The sequence below is a fragment of the Lonchura striata genome, chromosome 6 (genome assembly GCF_050655825.1).
Source record: "Lonchura striata isolate lonStrDom1 chromosome 6, ASM5065582v1, whole genome shotgun sequence".
NCBI classification, from domain to species: domain Eukaryota; kingdom Metazoa; phylum Chordata; class Aves; order Passeriformes; family Estrildidae; genus Lonchura; species Lonchura striata.
Window position 1 is genome coordinate 30,292,960 of NC_140708.1, and position 21,406 is coordinate 30,314,365.

The following is a 21,406-nucleotide window of genomic DNA, read 5'->3' on the forward strand; positions in this document are numbered from 1 at the left end:
AATATTTATGAAAAGCTAACATTTATCATCAGTTTTAAACTCTTTGTGGACCTGTGTGTGTCATTTCCTTCCAGAAACAAAGTGCAGGGAGGCTGAGGGAGCTCATGAGAAGTAGGGGCCAAAGGCATTGACATCAGATGGATGAAAAGCCTGACCTCAGAGGGGCATCTCCTTGCCACTCAATCCAGTGACATTCCTGCTTGGCCTCTGGGCTCCAAAATGAGCAGTAGCACTTGAGCTCCTCCAGCTTCTGTCCACCACTGCAGCCAAGGTTCACTCCCTACAAATTCTCCTTGAAAGCCTCCCATGTGTGTGCTCTCTTCAGCCCCAGCAGGAGAGAATTATTTCCACCAGCAGGAGCAACAAGCAGCATTTCCCACCACAGTACACACAGACCTAGTTGGGGTCTGTGTCCTCTTTCCTGATGCATCCAGGAACGATTTTGTGCCACGGCTTTCTTGCCAGATCCGTGGGTTGGGAGTAACAACAATAAACCCGTGACTAATAGGTGTTCCATTTTACAGCTTTTTGGTCTCAATTGTGTAATTGGGCTGACTATCTTTTTCTTCTTCTTGAAAATAAATCTGTAGCTTGCCCTGGACTTAAACATCTTTATGTCTGAGGCACTGTGCATTTAATGCATGCTGCTAAGTGCTCAATGTGGGGGAGTGGCAGTGTGAGTCACTGCAAGGTTATGGTGTCATCTGTGTGCCTGCTCCTTTTGCTCTCACTTTGTGTCTTGAAATTATTTATAATGTGTACAGAAAAGCTTGGGGAGCAATTAAGCTACTCCATTAAAGTAAATAACATAGATTGTGTTTGTGTATCTTATTTAAATCTTTGAAATGTAAAATAAAGAGACAGCTTAATGGCTACAATGTATTTGAACACAAAGCTCAACTAATAAGACACCCCTTAATCACTGATTTTAAAGAGAAATAAACCTAGCTATTAATAAATTAAAATAGACTTTAACCTGACTTGATGTGGTAGAAGTCTCATTTTGCTTGTAATCCAAGGCACACAGGTAATTTTTTTCTTCTTTTCTTTGACTTATTTTGAGGGCAGGCAAATAAATTTTCCTTTCTTCTGATCAGAGCAGTCACATTAAACAAAGTAACTTCCCAAAGTCCAGAATCTTGAATCTGCTTCCAAAAGAATTGATTTTTTCCAAACCAATGCATTCAGTGTGACTGTGAAATCAAAAGATCATTTTGTTCTCACAGATCTAATTTGGGCTGCTGGTTGCTATTATGAAGGTATCTTATCACTAATCTTTTCTAAACTGCAGCTGATATGGTTAGCAGCTGTTACAAATGTCAAGAGCCTCCACACAAACATAGAGAATAAGGGGTCCTGAAAGAAATCTTAGAAGAAAGCTCTGACTTTGCTTCATTCACTTTCATTTCACCTTAGAGCAGCTTCTAAGTACATACTTCTCTGAAAATCAAGGGAGTCATAAGCACTTTTTTGATTAAGGATGGATTTATATACATGAAGTTGCTTTCCAATAGCATAATATTTTGGGGGTTCAAAAATTCCATTATCATTTCTGTTCTTACAAAGGCCTTTTTATCTGCAAAGAAAAGCACATCTCTGTCTCTCCTAGTAATGCAATAAATATGACTTAATTCACATATGCCTGGAATTTGAAGCATATGAAAAGATACCATGAGCCCCCAGATATTAACACTTTTGAAATCTACAAAGGGTCAGAATATAAAAAAACCTACCAGGATTACTAAATTCTTTGCCAACTTTGATTTTTCCTGCCTGCATCAATTAATCCTGAGGACAGGCAGAGTCTTGGCCTTTTAAAGACCTTGGCTGGTCTTTAAGAATAATAAAGGTCAGAAATTAGGAGATTAGCCAATCTTCATTAGCACTGTGCTGAGTCACCCAGATCTCTTACATTAACAACCAGGACTGCTTTTCCATCCAGGTCTGTCTGTGGGTCAGCTCCACCCTCTCTTCTATAGCCAACCTGATGTTAAAGCTTAAAAGAAAATCTGATTTAGAGAAAAGTTTAATAAATATACTCTTTTCCTTTTGTGGATTTCAGTTTATGTCCAAGTGGAAAGAGAATAAGTTTAGCCATTTCTAATATACTACATGTTGGTTTTAAGTGCCTTTGTGATTACTCACATTGCAAATAAAAACTAGGCATTGTTCTGGGCTGGTATAAATCCTGAAGTGTGTCCTGTTTAGTTAAGTCTTCTGTCCCAGATTCATCCCTGCCACGTCTCTTCAGAGAGAAAATTCCTTCAGCAAGTCTGGTGGGAGCAGGGCTGGGACAGGTCCCTTTGGGGACAGGGATCATACAGAGCTGCAGCAGCCACTCTTCTGAGTGTCCTTTCTGCAGAGATGAAAACAACAACTAATGAGAACATAAGGGAGCCTCAGCTGTACATCTGAGAGGTGTTGCATCACTAGAGAGCTGGAGTCAGTGGTCCCAGAGCACTGGGCAATGGCAGTGGCTAGGAGTTTTCTGTGCCTAAACCCAGAAGGGCTCAACAGGCTGGTTCTGCTGGGGAAGAGGTAAAGCAGAGAGGGCATACAGACAGACATAAAAAAACCCCACCACTGCTTCAGACAGTCTTTAGAGGAAACTTATAAAGTTTGAGGCTATGTTTCCCCCCTGTGTTTCCCCTATGTTAAAATTCTCTGTATCCTTTCATACAGCAGCATTTTCTCCACTTGGCTGCATTGCTTCTCCTCCACTTGGGCGTTGGTGTATTTAAAAATTAATGGGATATTGGGTTGGAAGGGGAGGAGAGCGGAGAAGAAGGGAAAAGGGGAAAAAAGATCCAGGGACAGATTTTGAAATCCAAATCCTATTCTCAGACTAATTTTTCTCTTTGTTTGCTCAGCTGCTTTCACAGCCGCCTTACGGGCACAGACAAACCTGAACAGCTTGCAGAACAAAATGACAGGAAGATGGAAGGATAATGTGTGTTTAAATATCATTGACCAGCCTCTTTCTTGGCACTCTCAGCATGGGGAAAGCTTGTTATATACTGCTTCCTTTAATCATTTGAGACAGGGCTTTTCCTCCTGCCTATCTATCAAGAGGAGAGAGGATCTTCCTCCAGTTGTGAGCAGCAGTGACGGACAGGTGAATTATTAAAATTGTTTGCCACTGACTTTCCCTGTTATTCTTATTTGTTAAGTTCCTAGATGATGTGACCTGTGATATTTTTAGTCTGCTGAAAGCCTGACCCACTCAATCCCATACAAAACTGCATGTGATCACCAAATGGATTTGAATATGAGAGGCTTTTAAAAAGCACAGTGAAAGGGAACAATTTTGGTACCTGGAGCCCAGAGAAGCAGAGCAGAGAGGAGCTGGTGGAAGGCTGATAATACACAGCCTCCAGTTAATGAACTTGCTGCCAAGAAATTCATCATCTACTGTCTCCCTGGGACAGCGATATGTGTCAAAACAAAAATCATACACCTTTGGTGAAAGCAGACCTTTGTTACAGCTAGCATCTGAAATGATTAAAATTTAAGCAGATCATGGATAAAGAGAAAAATGGCTCTTCACCTTAATTGGACACTGTTTTTTCTTGCTTCCTGATGAGGGAGGTTGTTTATTTCTTCAGGCAGATTTTGCTCTGTGTGTTTTTTGAGAGTGTGTGTGTGTGTATGTATTTGTGTGTGTGTATAAACCCTACAAGTAAAGATGGAATGGATTCCTGTAAGTCAGGAATCACTGGTTGAAGGTTGCACAAAGATGTATCACTTCTCTCCTTTCAGACCAACCTTCTTATTTAGTCTTGGAGCCAGTTAAAATTATAAAGTGCTTCTTTCCGTGTCACATTTCTGGAGTAAGAGATATTGTAACCTCGAGTTTATTGAAAAGAAATTGAGGCATGGGGAAATGGCTCACAATTTCATTTTTTAAAATAAATGAGGCTACCCATTTTGATTGCAGCCTGCCTACCTGGAATTTGCATCTGAGGCCCTGGCCTGATCTTGGAGGCTTTTTATTCAGGAGGAAAACATTCCAAGAGGAGGACTGGTTTAGCCCTAAAAACCCCCTCATCCTCCATCTATCACAAGGCAATCCCCACATCCTCTGGGCAGGAAATAGGGTAAATGTACAAAAAATCCAAGTGGCTGTTTCAAAAATTAGGGTCACCACATTTCCTACTTAAATGGTCACCAGAATGACTGTATTTTATTTTTTAAATTGAAAGAGTGAGCAATTGTGTATAAGTGCATGAGCCTGTGAAGGCAGAGTCATTCTTTCATAGTCTTTTTTTCATCAAATATTCTCTCAAAAAATCAGTTTGAGGTAGATTACCAGCCCCAAATATCAACCTGAAACATTAAAGTAGCTGAGCAGAGACAGTCTTACCCCTGTCTACACTAAAGTAAATATTTTGGGTAAAAGTATCAGCCTGCTTCAACAGCTATCTGTGCTTAGATAAAGCACTTAGGAAGGCTAATGTTAAACGTATGCTTATGTAACTTGCTGAATGGGGGAACAGATGCTGTAAAAGGCATGTGGTACAGGGATGTAAAGTGGGTAATAACAATTATGAGCATTCACATAGCCTTCTGCACTCTCAAAAGGATGTAGGAGCTGTAAGTGTAGAGGATCAGTGACAGCAGGAGATATGAAAATGCAGGGTAGGTTTGCCTGGTTAAATCTTGTCTCCAGTTACAACCTCAGTAAATGCAATCAAGTTGGATTTGCTAACTAGGCAGGAAGAATTATTCAGCCCAGGGTAATTTATGTAGGTAAAGGGCTGTTTCAAAAATTAAGACCTCCTCTCTCTTATTATTAGTGATTTCCATTTTCCTATTAACTTACTGCAGGAAATCCTGCTTTATTGTGATGGTGTTCTGAGATTCAAAATAGATCAATCAAATCAAGCCAGCCAAAGATGGTATTCCTGGCCCTGGAGACTGATTTACACAAATCCACAGAGGAAAAAATCTGGAAATAAAGGAAGGGGGGAAAAAAACAATAGATATTTTTAAGGATATAGATACATAAATTTGCCTTCTTCTGGATGAGTGACTGTATGCACATAACCTTAGAATCAGCCTGTAATTAACCTCTTTGAAAAAACGAATGAAGCAAAACAAAACCAACATCAATCCCACTGATGTGTGACAAACAGGCAAAGGAATGAGTGTTTGGCAGGATGCCAGGCAGCATCAGAGAAGCGTTAAGTAAATGAGATTGAAATTAAAGGAGAAGTTTGCATTAGAAAAGTACCTCATTCACAAGCCAAATTTCACGACCATCCTAAAGAGAAGCCTGGGAGTGGTTTCAGGGAGCCAAGCCCTGAGAGGTTCATAAACAGCTTCTCAGTCTAGCTGGATGAGGTGACTGACTGTCCTCATGGAAATTAAATGAGACAGCTCAAAACAGCTGCTGCTGGCCATGGCCTCAGGTAGGGTACTAGGGTAGACCTAGTTTTTGTGAAAGCAAGAGCTTGTGAAAGCCTGAAACAGAGGGACCAATACAATATAGCTCCTGTTAGAAGGAAAGGCTCCTCCTTGAGCCAATATCAAACTTGCTACACTTCCTGATGGTTAAATTTTAAAGTTTAAGTTCCTTGTATGACATTCTGGAACAGTTTTTGCCCCTCTCTCCCTTTTGACTTGAATTTCATTTCCTAATCCATCTTCCAAGATAGATGCTTGAAGTTCAGCAGTACCAAAATGGGACAATATTTGAGTTTGAGGCACTAAAGTCTTAGTTTCACAGAATAGCAAAAAAGAGTGAAAACATTGCTCACATCCCTTTTGTCTGCCCAGCATCTTTAAGGGTAATGAGGCTTTGGGAGGTGTTCCTGCATTCCTGGTGGAAGGACACTATAGAAGACAAAGGACTGCACAGCTCCATGCTGTGCTGGGCAAATTAGTGAAAAATATATACACTGATTGTTATTAAATACATACAGATTGTGTCTGGCTCAAAAAAGCTGCAGCCTTCAAGTTGTTTTGAGACTAGAGATTATTTTGGGAAAGTACTCTGTATACTTGCTCTTTTGCTCTTCTCCAGGTTTCTGGCCAGGGTGAGAGTCTCGAGAGCAGTCTGCATGGATCCTTTCCTTCTTCTAGCCTTATGGTCTGTCCCAAAATACTGCACTGAATTTACCCGACACAACCTCTTTTGTTTTGTAAATAATGAGCTGTATCTGTTCCAAACATTAACATGAGGAAATGTTCCCCTTGAAAGTAAAAGGTCTTTTAGTGGAGATATCAGGTTCAGCTAAAGCTTGAGCTAAACTCACCTATCAGGACATGCCCTGGGAAAGAGAGAGGGTGACCAGAGAGGAAAAATCTTCTGCAGACCTTTAGGTGCCCAATATTGTAGTCAGTGAAGCTGTGAAATTCAGCAGTGCCAGGGAGCCAATATCTCCAGAACAGGCCACTGGTCCAGACACCTCCATGGCTCAGATGGAACCACCCCCAGCTGCATTTGACACACTGACAGCACACTTGTGCCTGGCAAGCAAAGAACCTTTCTGCTATGATTTGATCTTTTTTCAGCATGGAGGATAATTTTCCAGAGGAGATAAATTAATTAATCAGGCTAACCCTGAGACATCTAGTGATGAGACATCTATTATACTCAGCCACCAGCAAATCTGGCAAATACTAAATAGAACTTGAGTTCTGTTTCTTTAATGACTGTTTTAAAAAATAAAACAAAACCCAAAAATTAAGGAGTGTTAATTATGTGAGGTTAACAACATTTAATTAAAATGGAGGGAAGGGCTAGCTGTAACTTGCTACCACCACAGAGAGGAACCAGATAGGAGACTACTGTACAAACCTGTGACAGGCTGCAGCTTTTAATTAAAATTTCAGTTCTTTAAGATAGCCCTTTGTCAGATGGATTCTGGCTAATTTCTGTCACTCCTGCAATATTGCCAACAGGATTCTTCAGTGGCTTCATGACTTTAATAGAAATCTGAGTGTCAAGGGACATCTTCATGTCAGGTTACATGCTGGATCTGTCATGTGAGGACCCCATCCCTCTCCGAGTGTGATGCTGCATGTGAATAATGGTACTGTAGCTGTCTATCTCTTGGGGATGTACAAGCTCTAGAGGAGATGAAAGAGATGCTGCTAGACAAGCAAGTTCCATGTCCTTTCATTTAAGGACTGATATTTCAGTTATGAAGGCAAAAGAAAGTTTGCACTTTGTCGTGAAACTGATGCTCACTGATCTGTTGGGAAGATTTTAGCAGTGATGGGTTGACCCATTAATTCACTGTCAGTTCTTGGTCATTTCTCTTAACTTATCCACATCCCTGTATCATCTGCTGAGAGATAACAATCCATACAGCCTTATAATGGTGTTTGAGATCTGCACATAAAACTATTGCAATAAAATCAGCACAACTACAATGTCCTACTGGCATATATGCACACAAAATGGGAGGGAATCAGGTAAATTCACTGCAGTTCATGAACAATTTACAGTCTCTGGAAAAGTCAGAGATGTCAAAGGTGGTGTTCAGAAATATATTCTCAAAGCAGTAATAAAGCACAACAAGGCAAGAATGAAATGGCATCTGCTTAGTGCTGAGAAACACAAAAATGACACTCATTAAATTCACTGTCTGCACATGTGCATGTACCTACTTGTGCTAATACACTGGTTTTGTTTCCTAAACTACAAACATACACAAACACACACAAACATATTTGGAAAAAGTTAATTTGAGATTCAGAAAATGCACCCTTGATTTGTTAATATGATTGTCCTAATTCAAAACACATCAGGCAAAATCTGAATTTTGGCTCATGGTATCTTCCATTAGAGGTGGCAGGAGTCCATGTTGAGTTGTCACCAGTACTTTGGTAGGTTTTGATATAAGTATCTTAGAAGCTTTAACTTCAATGGCCTTAAAACCTAGTTCTCTGTCACCTGTCTCTGTGTTCTCATACTTTTACCTCCTTGGTGTCCCATTACACACAGAGAAAGGAAGGTGGGATTTTGCAGAATTTCATGTCCTTCAAACTGTGATGGAACAAAGGAATTTTCTTGTTGCCAGATGATGCATGAGAAGTATATTCAGTTGTTGCTCTACCAAACTTAATTACTTTATTTCTCTGTGAATCAGGACACATCTGTGAAACTATGCTATTAGAGTTACCCCATATTTTTCTTTTGTCATTCTAGGAAATAAAGTCTTATCATATACAAGAAAGACACTTACTGTTGTGGCCTTTATTTCAGTTCACTGCTGCAAAGGAAAAAGTGTTTCCTATGGTTTACTAACACTTTTTGTTTAACAAACACAGCAACAACAGCAAGTCTAATGAATATTACCTCACAATTAAATTATGAGAGCACAAGGTGTGAAAAACCCTTCAGCTGCAGAAAATTATTTTCAGGTATATTGTTTCACACATTTTAAAAGCTTTTTTTATTTGGTTATTTTTAGAGCAAATTTCTTTGAGGTAAAACTAGGCCTTTGTTGTTTATCATAAAGAAGCCAAAAAGCAAAAGTAGAGCTACTTCTATTCTAAATTTAATTTGCTTGTCCCTTTCTAACCAAAGATTTTATATATATTTATTTAAATAATACATTTTCTAAGGAGCTAAAAATTCACACGCTGCTCTGGGATAACTTCATTAGACTCAACTTTGGTCAGATTCTGCTTGCACACACATGGCTGTAAACATGCTGTAAATCCATGAAGTGCCTGTTCATTTAACTCAATCTCAGAAAGCTGGAACTGGCCACCAGATTATTTATTTATGGATATCACAACCCCATCGTCACTTAAAAGTAGATGTTTGTATTTCATGTTCTTGATTTTCTTGATTTTTAATAATTCATAGGATGACATCAAATATTGATGTTCCATCTATTAAAAATGCCATAAATAAATAAGCTACGTACATAGGCCTGACCAGAAACAGCATGGTCAAGATATTCCAGTTCTGTGCTCCAGAAACTGGCTTCTGCTTGGTGATGTATTCAGCTGAGCCTGGAAGGTTGTGGGTGGATTGCAGACCTCTACCTTCTTGACTGCTGTATCATAAACATAAGATGACATTTCTCTTGTTTCTTGGTTAAAACAACCCAAGCAATCTCTGGAAGGGAATATGAATAACCATACCTGGGTTTCATAGCAAAAAAAAAGAAAAAAAAAGTACTAGTGACCTTTTCTTACTGCCTTGGGTCTAAATACTGTATTTTGACTCACATCTTTGGGAAAAAGGAAATCAAAGAGTCATTAGATCACTAAGGATACTTGGATGTCCAATTCTGATCTGTTATTACTTTTTGAAATTACAAACAGAAAAAACACCCCAAAAAACTTAGTTAAAAGCAACCTTTTAGCATGCAGACTTTTTACACAAAATGATCCTCTTTTAAGAAGAAAGTTTATTTCAATTTTCAGTTTGAAAGTCACCTTTTAAAAAAAGCAAGGAGTAATTTTGCACTCAGCACAAACATTTAGACTAATAAGTCCTTTATTCCTTGAAGGGGTGTTAAGAAAATGGATCCACTCATAGTCTTGGTGGTTTATTATTTAATTGTTTTACCTCCTGCGAGCTGCCATAATCCAGAGAACCTGCCAGCCTCTACATGATCTTCTCCCTAAACCATGTTTTTAAGCAGAGCTTGTCTCACACTTGTTAGAAGAGCTGTAAGATAAGGGAGATGCTGTTGTGTCAAGGATGTAGTCCCCGGGCTAGGAACCTCTGCCACTGCAGCAGTTGTCACCTAAATGGCTCTAAGACACCTTTCACTGTGCCTGCCTCCAAGGGACAGGGATTTGAGGTGAGAAAAGCCCATCCCTGTGGGTTCCCAGCTAACTCAGACATGGATCCTGTCACACCCCACCACTGAGACCACTGGGAGCCTAAACTCTTTGCTCTTCTGCTGCTTTGGTTTAGGTAAAACCCAGGCTGCTGGGGGAAACTTTGAGACTGCTGTGTCTCATTTGACCAAAAAAGGTCAAAGGAGTCTCTGCTATTGCAGTGATACTTTTGACTTTTAGGGTTTTTCTCATGCAGTGGAGTCCTGCCTTCAGTGGAGTGCCCAGGCTGATTCTGACAGTGCCTGTGGGAGGAAGGCACACGGGGACACAGGATGGGCACAGCTCAGGAGAGAGCAGGCTGGGAACCCCATTTCCTACAGGAGGATCAGGCAGTCACTCAGTGCTTGTGGCTATCATTGCTTTGATCTCTCTCTTGACCCTTCCTCTTTTATTAATGGAGCTGCTGGGCACTTGCAAACATGCTTGACAAGTCTCAAAGAATCAATTTCTTATAAGCTTAATGCAAACAGGCAGCTGGTCAAAGCAGGGAGCCCACAATGTGTCTTTCCATCCCTGTCCCCAAAGTGATCACAAACTGGGTCACCCCTGGAAAGGCACATCTGCAAATACACAGACACAGGAAAGAACAGTGCCACAGGCTTTGAGGTGCCCTCAGTTTCCCTCTCAATGGGCCGGCTCAACTCAAAGAGTGGTGAGAGACTGTGGACACTGGGATTTTCTCTTTGGCATGTTCTCTGCCTTCATGAGATAATAAATCCATGAAAATCTAGGCAGCTGGCTATGTGGACCTCCTTTGTGCCCTTTGATCCATGCACCCAAGGCTCTGTGGTGATGCTCACAGCTGCTGACAGCTGATTTGCTGGGGTCTCTGTTCTTTGGTGTGCTTGGTCTTGGCATGAAAATTTCACAGCAGTTAATGAGATCCATTGGCCACAGCAATCCATCCCCTGTGCATTGAGTGCTAATTAGTGTCAGGCTGTCACAATAGCAAGATGAGTTGCAAAATAAAACCATCAAGTGCACTCTGATTCTGATTTATTACTTATTTTTCTGTCACTGTGGCTGAACAATAATTTTTTTTTAAAAAGTCAGTCTGGCCTCTTCTTTGGCTTCATGTGCAGTGGTGATGATTTCCCTGTAATTAATGAGGTGCATTATCTAACTCCTTCACCTTGCAGTAGGAAGAAAAGTCCCTTTTTCACTCTCGTTTCCAAAGAGAAAGTCTCTGAAAGCCTTGGGAACACACAATCATTCCAAGTGAATGGCCTAAAAGGCAGGCTCCATTCATGGTTCTGCACATCCAGGGTCCTTTTGTTCCTCAATCTAATTAGATTTACTGTGGACTGCCTACCCACAGCAGTAAACACTGCATCAAAGTTCCAGGTCGATGCAAATCAGGTGGTTAGAGGGGTTCTTGGGACCTCATCCTTTTCCATCTGAGCCCCTTTCCACAGCTCTGTCCTTACAACATTGAATTAACTGCTGCAGTTTTCCCAGGTGGCACAAACTTTGCCATATTAAAGTTAACTTCTAAATAAACTATGCATCTGGAAAATCCTAGAGACTGGGTGTTTATCACAGTTCTACCTAGAAAAAGCTTGGTGACAGCAGTCTTGCTCTCTCAGATTTGAGATGCTGAGGCTGGGATCAGTCTCACGTGGTCTATGCATTACAGTGCCAGACAGTTTTTCTCCCAGAATATTCATCCTTCTCCAGTAGTAAATTTTTGCAAATGTCTTGATTCATATTTATTGTATTTTGTAGACTCTGTCTAGAGAGTAGCAACTGTGATTAGAGTAAGTATCCTACTATTAATAATGAAGCAGCAAAATAAGGGTTGTCACAAAACTCATATATGTCCATTTGTCTGAGTGTGACTAGAATTATCCCGTAGCAGTGGGAGAAATACTTTCTTTAGTGCTATCTCTTTTTTTTTCCTTTTTTTTCTCTTTTTGTAGCAATATTTATGAGGTGATAAAGTTTTACAAATGTTGTAGGAGGGAAAACAAGAACAATCTAGGTCAGGAGAAAATGGTGAATTACCTTTTAATATCATTCTCTAGTCTCTCATGTTCTTTCCACTAGTTTTATGCTTAACACCATTGAATGATCCACGGTCTGGCTGGCAATTATTCTGCAATTAAAGACTGATTCTTATACAGATCTGTCCATTTTACACCGCTGGCTTTTGTACTCAGTAGGACAAGTCAGCAGGGTACTTTTCACACAACGACTTAAAATGATCCTGAGTAACAGTGTTTCAGCTGTTACACATTTAAAATAAAGCAATAATAATAATAATAATAATGTTCTATAGGATACCTTGTTTCAAAGCAGATCTATTAGCTTCTGTACAGGAAGCTTTGGACTTCCCTGTGGCATTCAAAAATCAAAACCAATGCTACTATTTTTAATTTATTTTTTACTTGTAATGATTTAATTTGATGTGGAGACTTTTCACATGGGTATAAGTGGACACTGTTGGAGAGTTTGCCTTTTTCTGTTATCTGCATTGGGTCATTGGCTATGATTTTGTCCAGTGGCAGAGAGACCATGACAGCTTCCCCAGCTGTTGCTTTTTTTGCAGTTTGCTGGTCTCTTCTTGCTTTTCAAATAGGTCAGTTCTCAGTCATGCACCATCAAGCTGTCAGCAGCAGCAAAGGGCTCTGTTGAGTTTCTCAACTATGGAGACAGCTGAGAAAACTCTGAAATGGATGAGAACAGCAGAGTGGAAGACCCTCAGACTCATCAAACTTTGCTTTGTTTCCACTTTGCTCCCATTTGGTCCCTTCCAGCTCCACTATGATCTCTTTGTGGATTGGTTTTTTCACTTCAGAGCTGATCTTGGATGGACTGTTTGGACATTTTGGGGGTTTTTTATTACTTATTATTTGGGGCTGCTGTTTGCTTGCTTGTTTGCTTTTTATTTTTTCCCCACAGAGGGCAGATTCTGTCCATCTCACATAACAAGTCCATCACTGGAAGTGCCAGTGTGTCCACAAGCTTTTCTTTAATATGTTGTTTTTCTTCTTCTTGCTGCTGTGGTAGCAACAAAAGCAGAGAAAAGTTTGGAAATCTGGAAGCTCTGTTGCTCACCAGTTTCTGTTTCTGCTTTAAGTGAGTTTTATTTAAGGACCTAAATATCTTGTTCTGTTCCATGAGTTTTCCTTGGTGTATACAAAGTTCTTTAGGAAAGTTTCCTGAAACTTATTGTCTCCTTCAGGAATTGGCTTCTGATGTGATGTCTTTTGTTTTCTTTTATAAAATATTTTGTACATAAATAAATAGGAGAAATGGGTATAAAGCAGGACAGTGAAAAAATAGTAGAGTAATTGTATTAATCTGAGTACTTGTAGAAAAGGCAGTTTGGAAGTTGAATGTAATCAGTGAGATCAGACAGTTTTTATATAATCTGATGTAAAAAAGTTTCAATAGGGTTATAGTTTTTAATTTTTTAAAAATTTATTTCCTATTAACCTTAGAAAAGTGACACAAAAAAAGGTCATTCAGGATCCTGTAGCATGGTCAGGCCATGATATAGGAACTTTTGACTCCCTCTCTATTATTTGATTTACAGATTAATGTACCTTCAACTGCATTTTGTTTTTGTGCAGCCTCTCATGATCCTGATTCTTAAGATCTCACTGGATAGCCAGCTGTTAATTTAGGGTGAATTTGCTCCCTCAAGTGTTGCTCTGAATCACAGAATTGTTTAGGTTGGAAAAGATCTCCAAGATCATTGAGCCCAACCCCCAACCCAGCAGTGCTAAGTTTATCTACAAACCCATCCCTAAGTCGCACATCTGCATCACCTACAAGGACCTCTGGGTGTGGTGACCCAACTTTGTCCCTAGGCAGCCTCTCCCAACACCTGACAATCCTTTCAGTGAAGAAATCATGATGACAAAATGGGAAGTGAATGACTAAAAGCCCGTGTTTTTCTTTTTGTCTGACTTGAAATATATTTTAAATGAAGGCCTGGCCACCCTGCAGGCTGCAAGTGCTAGTTATTTTGTGAAATATTTCACATTCAGAGCTTCAGGGTATATGACAGGTGTAGAATAAGCAATCTTATGGAAGACATCTGTGCAAAAGCATGGTTTTGCTGAAATGGTACTAATTTTTTTCATAAGTAGGTCATAGGAAAGAGCAATCCAATATGAGAGTCTTTGTTCATTTAAATGTCTAAAAACCAATCTAACTAATAAAGAATGAGAGCATACAAGAAAAATCCCACATGACAGAATAAACAGCATTTGAAAGAAGGCAGTTTGTTTTCTAATATGTGCTTTACTTTTTATCAGTTACAGCCCCCAAAATTGTATCCCTTTGAGTTAATTTAGTTTTTTAAGAACATAACTTGCTTTGTTAATTTGGCATGGACTTAGTCTGTTTACATAAAATACCCTAGCAAAAGAGACTGGCAGAGTTTCCCTTGTAAAGACAGAGCTCTTTTCAGTTAATTATATGCAAATCAGCTTTGTTAACAAACACCTAAATAACTCTGCCTTGTCTTCATTAGCCTGGGAGATACAGAACATTTCTCAAGGAACTAGACAAGGAATATTAATCAAAGCAGCTTGTAAGTTTTAATGAGCTTATTAATTGTTGACCTCTGTATTTCCAAGAAGTGGTATTAAAACTGAGAGATAACTGAGATATTTTTGTGCAGAAATAGTATGCAGATATGTATGGGAAAAGCATTCATGGCCAAATTTGGGTCATGCAGAATAAAACCTTAATCTAGCTGCTATTGATAACTCATGTTTTTCTAAAAAATATATGCCAGCTGATGAGAGTTTAGGGATAAACATTCTTCTTGCACTAAAAGAGCATTTAGTGTTGTAGAGGAAGGTGAGAAAAGAGGAATAAAGTTCAGTTTTTTTATTTCCCAGAGCGGGTTTTTTAACTTTCCAAACCAGTAGTGATGAGTTCTGGATTTGCTTCCTGAATGGACCTCCTGCATGTCAGGTGATTCTAGCTCCTCCTTTAGGGTTTGAACAATGTATAATGTAAAAATAATGCAAAATGCAAGCACAAAATGAACAAGGAGGCAAGGCTGGGCAGCTGCCCTGGTCACAGCCTGCACTTCAGTCCCATTAAGGATAATTGGAAGGTGAAGCCCAGCCTGAGGAGGCTGGTGGGGAAGTTCATCCATGTCCTGAGCTCAGCCCTCACTGCCACCCCTGCCAGACAGAGCCGTGCTGTGCTTCACAGGGCTCATCCAGAATTGGGATGAAACCTGAAACCCAGCTCTGGCAATAGCCTTTCATGCTGTGTGCAGGAGCAGACTTTGGTGCAATTAATCCTCTAATTAATTTCTAATAGCTGTCTAGCCATGTGTCAATAAGCGAGGAGGATACATGACAACAAAAACATCTGTCAGAGTCAGTAAGTGCAGTGCTGCTTCAGAGAGAGACAGACACGAAGGGAGGGAAAACAAGTAGAACAAGAAATAAAACAAGGCAAACCATGGGCTGGGATTCAGTGGAGTCTAAGCAGGAAAGACAGATTCTGAGTTGCCAGCTAATCTTTCCTAATTTTATTTGGTCATTTCCACTTGTGAAGTATAAATGAATTACCTGGGTGGGAGGATTAATAGCTGATGATTGCTTCTGCTACCTGAGTCGCTCTGGTCTCAGCTCTGACCCTCCCATGGCAACAACAGATGATGGTGACTATTGAATTTGTGCCACTGCTGTCCACGTGAAGCCATTGCAAAACCCTGTAGATTTACACATCCAAGAGACTGCCTGTGTGGTGAGGGACAAAGCTGGCAAACAAAAGTTATGGAAACTAAACTGTGCCTCATTTGATGCAGCAAAAACAAACTTGAGAAAAACTCAAGAAACCTGAGAAAATATTCTATCATCCTATGATCTGTATCAGAACCTTTTCACCAAAATTTTTCAGAGGTTGGGAAGAAATTTAGGCTATGCAGTTCTTATCACTACTTTTCATTTTTGATGAGAGATAGATGAGTCTATAAATACTTTTATGAGATCTACTAGGTTCATTACAGATAAAAAAAGCCCAAAAAAGACCCAAAAACGAAACCATTGAAGAGAGGTTTTTTTGAGATATTTCTAATTCCTGGAACATTAAAGACACAGAAAACATCAATTGGCCATCTGTCCAGAATTCACATGGTTTAGGGACAACAGAGCTGCAACACAGCCCAATTCTTTAATTAGTCTTTGTCTTCTATATTCCAGTTCTCTTGGGTTTTAGATATCTCCTTGAATTTTTGAGCCAAATAGTCATAAAAACTGCAACCCATTCCAATTTCAAATCTGCAAAATGCTCATGGCAATAATTCTGAGTGACATAAAGCAGAGCATTTGCATGTGGTGGTGGCAGCTTTGGGATGAGTTTTTGCTTTGTTTTGTTTTGCTTTGCTTTGTTTTGGGTTTTTCCCCTGTGAAAAAACATTCTGCTCTGAACCAGTCACAGACTCTCTGGAAACTGCAAAAGGGTAATTCAGTCTCCTCTTTTCCATTTTAAATCTCTTCCATCAGTTCTTTCTTCCTACCATCATTGCTGACATTGATTTATTTCAATTAAGGTTCTTGTGTTCAAGTACCATAATTAGGCCCTGTAGCTACTTATTCTTATCCCCTTGGATTACAGCTAGAACTAAAATCCATGTGGCCCAGTTCAGAGGCATTTGCTCACCTGCAGACTGGTGGAGAGCAAACTCCACATTGTCTAGTGAGGCATACTTGGGACCAGGAAAATGTTTCCATGCTTCTCTCAGTGAATCTATGGATCTGTGTGTTTTGAGTGGGTTCATTTACTTTCTTTCTCATGTTGTTTTCTACAAATCTTCCTTTGACCTTCTTTAAAGGCAGGAAATTTACCAGAAAACAGCTCTTCCCATAAGGCCCCAAAGGGCTCTAATATAGATCCATTACTCAGAAGTGGCTGAGTAAGTTTCCAAAAATGTGCTTTTAAATTGAATTGTTAAATGTGCTGTTATCCTTGGAAGAAAAGAACATGAATAATACAAGTTACCTTGGGTAGTGTTTGCTGCTCTAGGTCAATTTGACCATTCTTCACTCCAGATCTTCAGAGGGGCTGAGATGCCCATCACATGCCAGATTTCCCTGCTTCCACTCCTTGCATTCGGGAATTGCAGTTTCATGTATCCATGCAGCTGCCTGAAGGGTCCTGAGAAGGGTGGTCCCAACTCACCATTTGCAGCATTTTGCTGCAGCAGTGTTGATATGAACCACATCAGTCAAATCCAAACCAGAATGCACACTGTTATGCTGTGCATAAGAAACACACAAAATTTGATGGAAAAGGATAATAGAGATATATCTGCATGTCTGCTTTTTATTCTTCTCTGGGATATTTTTACAGCTCGATGTCCTGGCTCCATCAGTTGCTTTTTATTTTTTTTTTTTTCCCTTACAAAAGCCAAGAGATAACACCTAGAATAACATATTCAAATAAAGAGCCTGGAGAGCAATGCCTTGCCTAGTGTGAAAGTCCAGGGTTTGAGATGAGACCTTTTCAATATAGGTATGAATAAAGTGCCTCACCTGCTCTGTAAGAAAAAGCCATTAGAAGGCAACATGGGGAAATGCATACCTCGAATTCCTCATACTCATACACATAGAGTTTATTGTGAAATCTGAAGTAAATTGTTGTCAGGCTTTGTAAACATGAAATTCAGCACTGTTACATCCGAGTCTTGCATAAAATGCTTTCAAAAGGCTCCAGTAGCCTTCAGGGAGAAGGCTGTATACATTATAAATGGTTAATGCTTCATGGGATAGGAATTCAGTGAAGCAGGAAAAGTGCTTGTTCAATTACTTTTTTGCAGGTTTTTTGTTTGGCATTCTTTTCTGCTGGTTTTTTTTTTTTTCCTCTTTCTGTGAAGCTCTGGGTGCCCACTCTTGCTGGGGACTAAGGAAACTGGAGTTTGCTGAACCAAAACCCGTTTCAGACCTTAAACATTTACATTCAGTGCTGGCAGCATTTGGGATGCCTTTCTCTTTAGTTGTGCAGCTAGGATGAGCCTTGCACCTTAAGATCTTTTTCCAGACCAGTGACTCTACTTAGAGATAAGAAGCCCTGTAATATTGATCGGGTTAAGAAAGCATCAAATAACCTTTCACCTCTATCTGATCAGCTTTCTGTATCAAAATATGAACATGAAAATAAGAGCATTAAACTCTGAGCCTTTCCCTCCACGCTCAGAAAAGCTTATATACACTAAAGAACATTCTCTATCACAGAAAGCAGCTGTGTTTGAGGCCTGGGATTAAACATCATTTGGGAATATTTGAATCCAGGACAGATATTTTTTGCTTCTTTCAGTGTATAGAGATCTGATTTTCTGATTCAACTGAGGAGAAAGACTCCAGTTTTTCTTTAAATACAGTAATGTTTAAAGAAAAGCAGTAGAGATAGCTTCTCTGATTTACATGTTTCAGTGTATTTTTTCAAGGTATGTGATAAACTGAAATTAATTGGAAAATTTAATCAGGCAAGACTAAAGTGTATGTACTGCTTAGATGCCAGCTTCATCCTGAAGCCCCAAGTCTTTTATTAAAGTGAGTAAATTCAAAGTATAAATATTACACATATAGATAAAATAGCTCACATTTTAAATTGAGTAGCTGTCCATCCCAGTGAGTCAACAGGCATAGGGTATCCTGGGGTTTAATTCAACTGGAGTCCTTTTGGTGTGAGAGCAGTTCAGTGCCTGGCAGGGAAGAGCAAAGCATGTCCTTAGCCAAGTGGGGAAGAAGGAAGGGATTGAGATTTTTTTCTATGGAAATGGTCAAGTCTGCAAGGACACATGGGTTTAAAATATATTTCAATAGCCATGGGTGAGAAGCCAAGAGACCTTGTTTTATTGGGAAAGATGGAAATCAGTTCCCTGGGAGGGCTGGAAATCACCATCATTACAGATATTAAAGTGCTTGTGTTGATAATTATAAAAAACACGTTACATAGAATTGATTCTTGCTTCCTGAAGATGGTTAGGTGAGATAATTATCCTGAGGTCTCTTTTCACACTATTTTCTATATTTTTCAAAATTATGATACAGAAAATGACTAATTTTCTCACAGCTAAATGTGAGTCCACATTCACAGGCAAACAGACATGAAGAGTGTGAACACAATGCCTGCAGTGCTAATTTTTAGACATTTTGAATGGAAGAAAAAGTAAAGCATCCTTCAAGATAATGATCAAGTTAGCCTGTCTCATCCAAAAAGCAGCTTAGTGTCCTACACTAAAAAACCATTGATGGGAGGAAGTACTAAATAAAGGAACAGAAACCCTGGGGCTATTCAAAGGAACTAAAAAATCTTGGACACTCCTATTTTCACCCTGTCTATATAGAAAATTAACCCAATGAAGGAAAAGGTAGAAAAAACTTTATCAGTCACCTCTGTGTGCATTTCTTTTCGAGCAAATGCCCAGAGCTGCAATTGTGGCTGGCCTCTGGAGCTGGGGTGGTGTGTCAGAGGACACAGCACATCTGTGTGCTCCTGGTCTCTTCCTTAATTTTTCTCCATCAAATCTGGTGTAGCAGTGAAGCCACCCATCTCATCAGCCCCCATCTCATCACCCCCCATCTCACCACCCCCCAGCACTTCACCCCCCATCTCATCACCCCCCATCTCATCACCCCCATCTCACCACCCCCAGCACTCCACCCCCCATCTCATCACCTCCCATCTCACCACCCCCCATCTCACCACCCCCAGCACTTCATCCCCACGGCTTCATCCCCACCTCAGCACCCCCATCCCTCTCCTCCCCTGCCTGTGTGTGGTGGCTGCGTCTGCAGAGAGACCTCGTGGAGATGCAGCAGATACCAGGAGAGGGAATTGCCTTTTTTGTTCCTTCATTTCAAGTGCTTATGTTTCCTTCATGACCTTGGTGGCATGAGAGAGCAATCCCCCAGGAATTATGCAATGGAAAACTGCAGGTGAGGCATTGCTGAATTTTCTAGATGCATAATGGAAAACACCCTTGCAGAAATGTATTATGAAGGGAATTTAGATTCTGCTCTCTCTCACAAATACTTTTTTGTTAGTCTGGGGGGCTTTTGGGGTGGATTTTGGGGTTTTTTGGGTTTTTTGCTCTGGTGCCAATGAAGCCCCAAGGGGAGCATGACAAGGCACGTGGTTCTGCATTCTATAATACAGGCATGATTTCCAGCATTTCCCATCACTGCACCTTCCTCAGTATGGTAGCTTTAATCTTGCTGGTTTGGAAGTAGGACACAAAGAGCAGAGTTCTGCAATTCATGGAAGTTTTGATGACTTCTTTGATATTTTCCCTGTTTGCAATCAGAAGGAGCTGCAGGAAGCTCAGCACTGATTCCATAGAGTAAAAAAGCATCCAAAGCAGGACTTTAGGATCTCTTTCCAAACTCTTGCCCAAAGTATCTGAAGTTCTCCCTCTTTTTCTCCTTCAATAATATCCTTTCTTGCTGAATTTTCTCTGCAATATAAGGTATGAGCAGATTTTAATACTGTCTTCTTTTTTCTATTTAATCACTCTTGAAAGGAATATTTATCTAAAACTAAGGGAGAGGCAGGGAAGCCCTCTCCCACCTGAAACATGGGGTCTGAGCCTGATATAAACCCACAAGTTCCCAGTTTAATGATGCCTTTTGCCAGCTATGGACCAATGACCTGTGCTTTTTCTTCACTATCAGTTTTTCCTATGCCCTTTTCACATGGGTATGTAGAATCCTGATTTTTATGAAATCTGCATTTGCTGTATTTGTTGAATCCATTGGCTTCCAAAAAATAAAATTCACATGTGGGAACTCCAGAGCAGATCAGTACCCTTTTCACAGCCTTTGGTATAGCATCAGCTCCTTCCCAGCTAAAGAAACTAGGCTTCTTAGCCCAGCATGCTTGTGCCCCTGCTTACCTTCCTGCTTGGACCAATTTTGATCAGATGATGAGAGAAAATGATAATATCTTAAATACATTGATTTTTTTTTTTTTTTTTACCTTTTAAATAGTACAAGCAGCCACAAAGGATACAGAAAATTTCTCTCAAGATGTGAGTACACCAACAGTCCAACTGCAACAGTTCTATCAAATCATAGGAACTCGTCTGTAAAACCTTTGGTGTTTTATTTGTTCTCTGTCCCTTTGCATGAGGAAAATAGACTTTACCATAACTACAGAGCCTTAATGATGAAAGTCCAAATAAACTCTCATTTTAAACTCTGCACACATCATAATCTTTGCTCCTCTCTTTTGGCACTTGAAATGCATGCACACAGAGTTTCCAGAGAAAATTTCAGAAAAATGATGCAGATGGATACCTGTACAGATATTCAGACCTTCTTGGAATTTGAATAACTGTCACCATCACTCAGTGACATCATAAAGCCTGTCAGAATGCTGTGAGAGAAAGCAGAAATAGCTCTTTTAAAATTTTTTTGTCCCTAATCTTATTCTGAAAGCCATGTCTGGTTGCAGTGCAGTTAAATACAATGGGAGTTGTTGTAGATGAGAAAATCTGAATTTTGGCCTTTATGCTTCTGCAAATAATAATCAAATAAAAAGTTAGTGTGAATGAGTGTGACATCCACAAATCAAAAATAGAAATAAAAATACCTCCTCTTAAAGACTGCTAGGCTGA

At 39.9% G+C, this 21,406-nt stretch overlaps 1 long non-coding RNA gene across 1 annotated transcript in view; it reads left to right on the top strand.

Moving 5' to 3' along the window:
- LOC146767069 (uncharacterized) overlaps nt 1-12,076 on the top strand; it is a 30,275-nt gene extending 18,199 nt beyond the window's left edge. The window contains exon 4 of the long non-coding RNA XR_014956168.1: nt 75-12,076. This is a non-coding gene — a long non-coding RNA (uncharacterized LOC146767069). The remainder of the gene's footprint in view (nt 1-74) is intronic.
- Nucleotides 12,077-21,406: the final 9,330 nt, after the last annotated feature.